This window comes from Asterias amurensis, chromosome 19, assembly GCF_032118995.1.
Source record: "Asterias amurensis chromosome 19, ASM3211899v1".
Lineage (NCBI taxonomy): Eukaryota > Metazoa > Echinodermata > Asteroidea > Forcipulatida > Asteriidae > Asterias > Asterias amurensis.
Window position 1 is genome coordinate 6,967,758 of NC_092666.1, and position 8,028 is coordinate 6,975,785.

The window sequence follows — 8,028 nt, forward strand, 5'->3', positions numbered from 1 at the left end:
GTTGCTGGTGTAAGGGTGTACAAGGTGTTCATTGTAAAGACATGACCGACGTATATCTTTTTGTGAGCTAAAATACTAGGTGTCAAATAATTGGGGTCTCGTCTTTTGCGCGCTCTATGGTACTGAGTTGACCACGGGGTCTTGTATTTCGGATTCATTATAGTGACTACACGTAACACGCGCAAACCCCTACTATTGATTACACAGATCGGACGAGAAGGAAGCTCGGATGGGTAACGCGGCGCTAATCATAATAAACATTAAACAATCACTAAAACATATTTTTAAATCCCCAAAGCAACGTATCACGCGCACACTAATGACTACTGCAAAACACAGCTCAGGCGGGAAGGTAGCTCAAACAAGTTGCGCGGCACAAAGAGCGGTAATGTAAAGTCTTCTTCGGTTTTGCTGACGCTCGAACTAGACGCCAACGGATGCAGCTACTTTACACGAACGCATAGAGAAAGAGCCATAGTTTCGCCAACACCTAAAATATTTTGTAATTTTTTACATAGTTTTAAGAATTAAATATTTCATAAACTATAATTGTTTAACTTGACTTTGTAAACTTTCTATATCTTTTTTTTTATAAATTTGGATTTATGATTTGTTTCATTTATACATTTTTTTTATTTATTTATTTTTATTTTTTTGAACTTCATTCTTTTTGTAAACTTAAATTTTTTAATACTTAATCGACTTTAAATATTGAGTAACAATTTATACATTTTTTCCACTTTTTTCCAAAGATAACTAATAGACTTTACATTATTTCAATTTTTTTCAATTTTTTAATTTTTTTTATAATACATAGACTTTACATAGATTTATATTTTTTTTTTCATTTTTTAATACATTTTTGTATACAATGTTTAACTTTGTTTTAAAATTAATAGACTTTACATATTTCGTACAATTTCTTATTTTATTTTAGATAAATAATTATTGACTGTACATGATTTTTAATGTTTCTTATTTTTTTTTTATACTACATATAATTTACATAAATTTTGTAATGTTTTTAAAAAAATTTTTACATTTTTTTTTAATGCATTTTTATGATTAATAGACTTTACATATTTCGTACAATTTCTTAATTTTCTTAATTTGTTTAAGTAATAGACCTTTAATGTATGTATATGTGTATGTCTCTAGAAAACATTTGGTGGCTATGAACCATGAGAGTGAAGTGTTGAGAGGATGGTCCAAGAAAGGAGTAGGATTTTTTAAAAATAGGTATAAGGAACCTGTGGAAATATTTATTTATATAAAAACTATACATTTATATAGTAAAATTATATAAATTATATATATTGCACTATATCCTATATACAAATTTGTTTAATTTATACAATTAGTATAAGTAGTATTAGCAGCGTGCGGCGCCTGTGGTTTATTTCATACTCAACATAGTAGCTCACAAAGATTTATAAGTTGGATTCACTGGAAGCCAAAGTATGTTTGAACTGTATTTATGTGCAGTGTTGTCATGCTTACCGTTGTCAATTATTCAACAGTGATGTGATAACGGTGAGAATTTCCTTTGCACTTTTTTTTTGGCGGGCTGGATTGTTTTCCCTGGACCCACGCTGAGCTCACTATAACAAGAGCTTAGTGACTTATTTTTGCGAGATCCAGTTTCAAAACGCCAGGTGTGCAAAAGGAAATGTGTAATAAAGGTTCGAGGAGACGGTCGATAGTTACATTTATGTTGCAGAATGAATTTATGTTGTCATTATTGTTCTAGGAGTCTTAAAGAAACCTGGAAAGTATCGAAGAAAAAACAGTACTCACAAAACATAGCACAGCAAAGCAAAGCAAAACAGCACAGCACACAGCACACAAGCACTTCCAACCGCGGCATATCAGCGAGTCACTCAACCGTGCTGTGTGCAGGTTTCGTAGCAGAAATTTCCACTCAATCACGTGCTTACTTGAGAAGAGCTATTGTAATACTTTCACAACTGGGCTATTCACATTCAAATTAGCCAAGGAGCATGCAAGCCCCACACCAAAAATAACACAGAAATTGGATCACAAAAGCGCTCTTCTTAATCACTACGATCTTATAGCAGTAGCGATCGATGGAATCTTCACGGGCTTTTACTTTCTGAGTTATAATTGGTCAGCTATGAAATGATGTACGAAGTCATACATCCATGGGCTAGTTCCATAAAGCTGTTAAAGGCACTATTTGTAATTACTAAAAAAGATGATTTTTTAGCATTCCCCCCCCCCGGAAAGTAGACAATCGGACGTGAAATGAAAGTAAAAAAAAAATAATAATTACTCACTAATAAGACTCCAAAAGCACCAAAGTGCGCTCACTTTAGGCAGAATTGCCCCCAAATTCTCGAGACTAAAGATTTGCATAAAAACGAGTATTAATCAAAGACGTTTACTTTACGTCAGATTTTTGCAAAGTTCTTTTTTTTCGCACCATGACTAGAACCACGCACCCAAAATACCCCCTTGCCAAATCCCTATTCAAGGCCTGCGCAAAAAGGGCTCAAAAGCTAAGTTTTTCTTCAAACAATGACACTACACGGAGGCCCATATCGTATCCAAGACATTATTGAATTCGCACATACTATACACCAACGGAAAGCGCTAATCATGGGCTACAGTTTCATATTTTTGTTTTGTGTAAGTGGTTTGGATATTAGCGATGCAAGCCGACAAAGGAGGGAGCCACTTTCTGCCATTTTGGCGTGTTTGAAAATGCCAGGAATCGGGGTGCCGAAAATGGTTGGCATACAAGTTCGCCCAGACTCTGTGAACTTGACCACTATTCCTGAACTTGGTAAGCTAGAGAAACAATCAGGGTACCTGTGTGTGGCTTGAATATTACCGCATCCGATGATAAAGTAGCGGAGGCACTGCATCAACTCCGTGGTGCTCAAAAAACGTTTAAGCAAGCCTACTCCGGATGGTTGGCACGAAGAGTGTTTTCCGGATGTCAATATTAGCCATTCTGGAGAGAAGTTCAAAGTACAAAGGTTATTTTGAACCCAAAGAATTTGTTTTTATCCACACATACTATACACCAGAGGAAAGCCCTATTCAAGGGCTACACGTTTATAATTGTTTAGTGTCTGAGGCATAATTTTGCGCACAAGGGCGGCGAAAAAGCTACCCCTCACCCTAAGGGAGAAAAAGGCTAAAAAAGTAAGTTTTTCTCCAAATAATGACACTACACGGAGGCCCATATCATATCCAATACATTATTGGATTCGCACATACTATACACCAACGGAAAGCGCTAATCATGGGCTACAGTTTCATGTTTTTGTTTTGTGTCTGTGGCTTGGATCTAAGCGATGTAAGCCGACAAAAGAGGGAGCCATTTTCGGCCATTTTGGGCAAGTTTGAAAATGCCAGGCAACGGGGTGCCGAAAATGGTTGGCTTACAAGTTCGCTCAGAGTCTGTAAATTGACCATTATTCCTGAACTTGGTAGGCTAGAGAAATAATCAGGGTACCCGTGTGTGGCTTGAATAATACCGCATCCGGTAATCAACTTGCGAAGACCCTCCATCAACTCCGTGGTGCTCAAAAAAACGTTTAAGCAAGCCTACTCCGAACGGTTGGCACGAAGAGTGTTTTCCGGACGTCAATATTAGCTATTCTGGAGAGAAATTCAAAGTACAAAGGTTATTTTGAACCCGAAGAAATTTTTTGATCCTTACATACTATACACCAGAGGAAAGCCCTATTCAAGGGCTACACGTTTATAATTGTTCTGTGTCTGACGCATAAATCTGCGCAACAAGGGCGGCGAAAAAGCTACCCCTCACCCTAAGGGAGAAAAAGGCTAAAAAAGTAAGTTTTTCTCCAAATAATGACACTACACGGAGGCCCATGTCATACGCAAGACATTATTGGATTCGCACATACTATACACCAACGGAAAGCGCTAATCATGGGCTACAGTTTCAATTATTTGTTTTGTGTCTTTGACGTGGATCTAAGCGATGCAAGCCGACAAAGGAGGGAGCCATTTTCGGCCATTTTGGGCAAGTTTGAAAACGCCAGGCAACGGGGTGCCGAAAATGGTTGGCATACAAGTTCGCTCAGAGTCTGTGAACTTGACCATTATTCCTGAACTTGGTAGGCTAGAGAAATAATCAGGGTACCTGTGTGTGGCTTGAATAATACCGCATCCGATAATCAACTTGCGGAGACCCTCCATCGACTCCGTGGTGCTAAAAAAAAAAACGTTTAAGCAAGCCTACTCCGAATGGTTGGCACGAAGAGTGTTTTCCGGACGTCAATATTAGCCATTCTGGAGAGAAATTCAAAGTACAAAGGTTATTTTGAACCCGAAAAATTTTTTGATCCACACATACTATACACCAAAAGAAAGCCCTATTCAAGGGCTACACGTTTATAATTGTTTCGTATCTGTGGCATAAATCTGCGCAACAAGGGCGGCGAAAAAGCTACCCCTCACCCTAAGGGAGAAAAAGGCTAAAAAAGTAAGTTTTTCTCCAAACAATGACACTACACGGAGGCCCATATAATATCCAAGACATTATTTGATTCGCACATACTATACACCAACGGAAAGCGTAAATCATTGGCTACAGTTTAGTGTTTTTGTTTTGTGTCTGTGGCTTGGATCTAAGCGATGCAAGCCAAAAAAGGAAGCCTACTTTCGGCCAATATTTTCAATTCTATTTGAACATTCTTAGGCCCAGGTAGTAGTACAATTAAGAAAACTTTCACCTCAAATTTGAATGCAAACGTTTCTTGAAACTTAAAAATACAAAGCATCGAAAATGTATACAAGTTTAGAAATATTGGAAACTTGCACAAGTTCAAATTGCCGTTTTCGCCTATTATTTCCACTAGTTTATGTGTGCACACGCCCTGATAGTTGTTTAATAGACCGATCCACTAAGCTCCGCCCAATTGCGTATTGACCAATCACAAAGCAACGAAGGTCCGACATGCGTGCGCGTATCTTGGCGCGCGCGGCAGAGTTCTGCAGAAAAGCATTGGAGAGCCCCACGTGTTCTTGATCACACGTGCGTCGTGAGCGGTGCCTTCTGGATCGGTCTATTGATATCACTGTCACACCGAATTTGCATGCAATTGTCTCTTGAAACTATGCCTACCAAATAAAGCATCTAAGGTGACAATAAAGTGAAACTAAATTTGTTTAATTAAAGTTACTTGCGTTTAATGCCTAACAAGAAATGCGAGACTGCTTTAATTTATGTCTGTCGCCTTGGACCGGTCACCACTGGAACGGAAGATATTAGAGAGGGGTTGCAAAAGTATTATCTCTAGCCTGGTTATGGGGGTTTAAGTATTTTTTGGGACTAAACTTAGTTAAATAAGTATTACGTCACGTATTACAATGCACTAAAAGTTATTGAAATAATTATGTCACTTGCGCTTTAAATTATGCTGGACACCTCAGACTGGGCACCACTAGGTAAGGCTGTCAACCTCCCTAACATCTACTGACCTTGTGTGGTCAGGCCTTAAAAAGGTGCACTCATTATTGCAAGCATTTGTAGGGGCTTGTTACGCACGTAATCTTAATTAAACAAATTCAATAGACCGATCCATTACGCCCCGCCTCCTTACCAGTTGACCAATCACAGCCGCGAAACCCGACCACCATTAGTGCAAAGACCACCAAACAGTTAAAATGGTGATCAGATTTCCCGGTTGTGATTGGTCAATGATATTTGGGCCTGGCTTAATGGATCGATGTATTAAATTACACTGGAATTGAGGGGTTGGAATAAAAAACTTGTAAAGTTTGGAACCTCCTTAAAGGAACACGTTGCCTTAGATCGGACGAGTTGGTCTATGAACAGCGTTTGAAACTGTTTAAACATGGTTAGAAAGATGTTTTAAAAGTAGAATATAATGATCCACACAAGTATCACTCAAAATTGCACAGTTTTCATTTTACGTCGTGAACTAACTCGGTCGATTATTTATGGGAGTCACAGTTTTGACTCCCATAAATGGCCGACCGTGTTTATCGACGAGGTAAAACGAAAACCACTCAATTTTGAGGCATATTTGTGTAGATCATTGTATTCTACTTTTACAACATCTTTCTAACCATAACAAGCGGTTACAGGACGCTTTTCAAAGACCATCTCGACCGATCCAAGGCAACGTGTTCCTTTAACATTTTCAACCTAGGGTGCTCAGTGCAAGACGTCAAACATAATTTAAAGACGCAGTCATTATTGCATTACTTGTTAGTGCATAATACGCGCGTAACTCTAAATGTACAAATTCAATTAAAATGTCTGGTGCATTTGTGATACCTCGAATATGGTTGATACATTATTCGGGAGGGTTACCTTGTTTCAAGAGACATATGACAAGATATCAATTATTCTGGAACTATCAGGGCGTGTACACACATACACATAGTGAAAAACAGGCGAAAACAGACAATTTTGAATTTATGCAGTTATGAATATTTTTCGTGGTTCCTTTTTTCTACGTGATACATTGTTTTGGGTTGTTTCAAAATTGATTTCAAAATTTGAAGTGAAAATGATATAACTTTGACTACTACCAGGGATACATACATACATTATTGTAAATAGAGGCAAAATGGCAACTTGAAATTTTACAAACAATGCATATTTTACCTGCTTGCTTTTTTCTACTTTTTCGATGTGGTGTTCCAATTTCGTCTACAGGTCAAGTCATTTTTGGGGGGCCTTTAAAGACTAGACTATTTGGCGTATAACGGGCTGCACTGTAATCTTCTAGCGCCTCCTTTGCTTTAAAAAACACCTGGTAATGCTTCAATGAACTAGGAATGGTAGATCTGTATAGGACTCTTTGTACTATAAATCCGTACACTATATTTAATAATACGAAAGTATATGGCCGCCAGGTCTATAGGTATGGCAACTATTACCGCGCTGTTGCATTCTTGCAGCCAACACTAAGTCCTCCCACCGAACAAAACTCAATTTTCATTCGCCTTTGCTTTGCGTATAGGCATCAAATAGGGTTCTGTATCGGGCGACATAACAATTACACCGACACATCAGTCTGACTCCAAAGCATGGGTAGCAGCCGCCTTGACTACTTGAGTTTTGACAAAGAATATCGGTTATAATTTTTATAAGTTTCATTACCTCATAAAAGATCACAGTTTGCAGAAAGTGTCCTGTAGCCATCTTGGCATCTACGGTCTTCTTAGCTCCAATTCTTTCTTGGATGCCTCCTCTGATACTAAAACTCTCTGTCTGTCCTCTGAGGAAATGCTGGTTTTTCTCCCATCTCTCGAGACGTTGGATGATGGTTATCCGACCAGATTTGCTTGTATCAGTTTTCCCAACCGAATTTCCAACTGTCCGCAGAAATGAAAACGGTGCTATTTTCTCGCTATTGTTAGCTGTTGTGCCTCTCCCCGCTCAAAGCTCTTTGAATCTTACATCAGCCTCGTTTGATGTTGCGTTTGTGATCGACTGGAGCTTTCAGTCGAAATAATGCTGTTTCGAATGGCAAGTCAGTATAAACCCCAGTCGGCTCCACTTTTTTTATACATCGTTTCTCGATAGTACTGATTTACTATAATGTAAGGTATTGACATGTATCCTATGGCGTATAGCGGCCTGACCTAAATTTTCTAGCGCCACTTCTATACAGGGTTATGCTTCATTGAACTAGGAATGTCAACTATTTCCTTGACTTGTTATTGGAATCAATGGATGATGCAAGATTCTCTGTATAACAACGGGACAAACTTTAAGATGTCCCACAGCTTTCATGAGCAGTTGGCAATGCACCATTTCGTTTTAAGATTAACCATGGTGGAAGGATGGTTTAATAAATATGAGTACCGAGTACTGAGTAGGCATATGTACAGTGCTAACACACGTCGGTGTGTGTGGGTAAAAAACAAAATGAATATTCTTTATCCCCGATGCAAATTTAACATTAATAAATCGTTCGCAGTACCCGCTGCTAAAACATAATATCCGAACTGCCTCTAGTGTAGCCACCGGGCAATCTATGTGGTTTAGTTGGA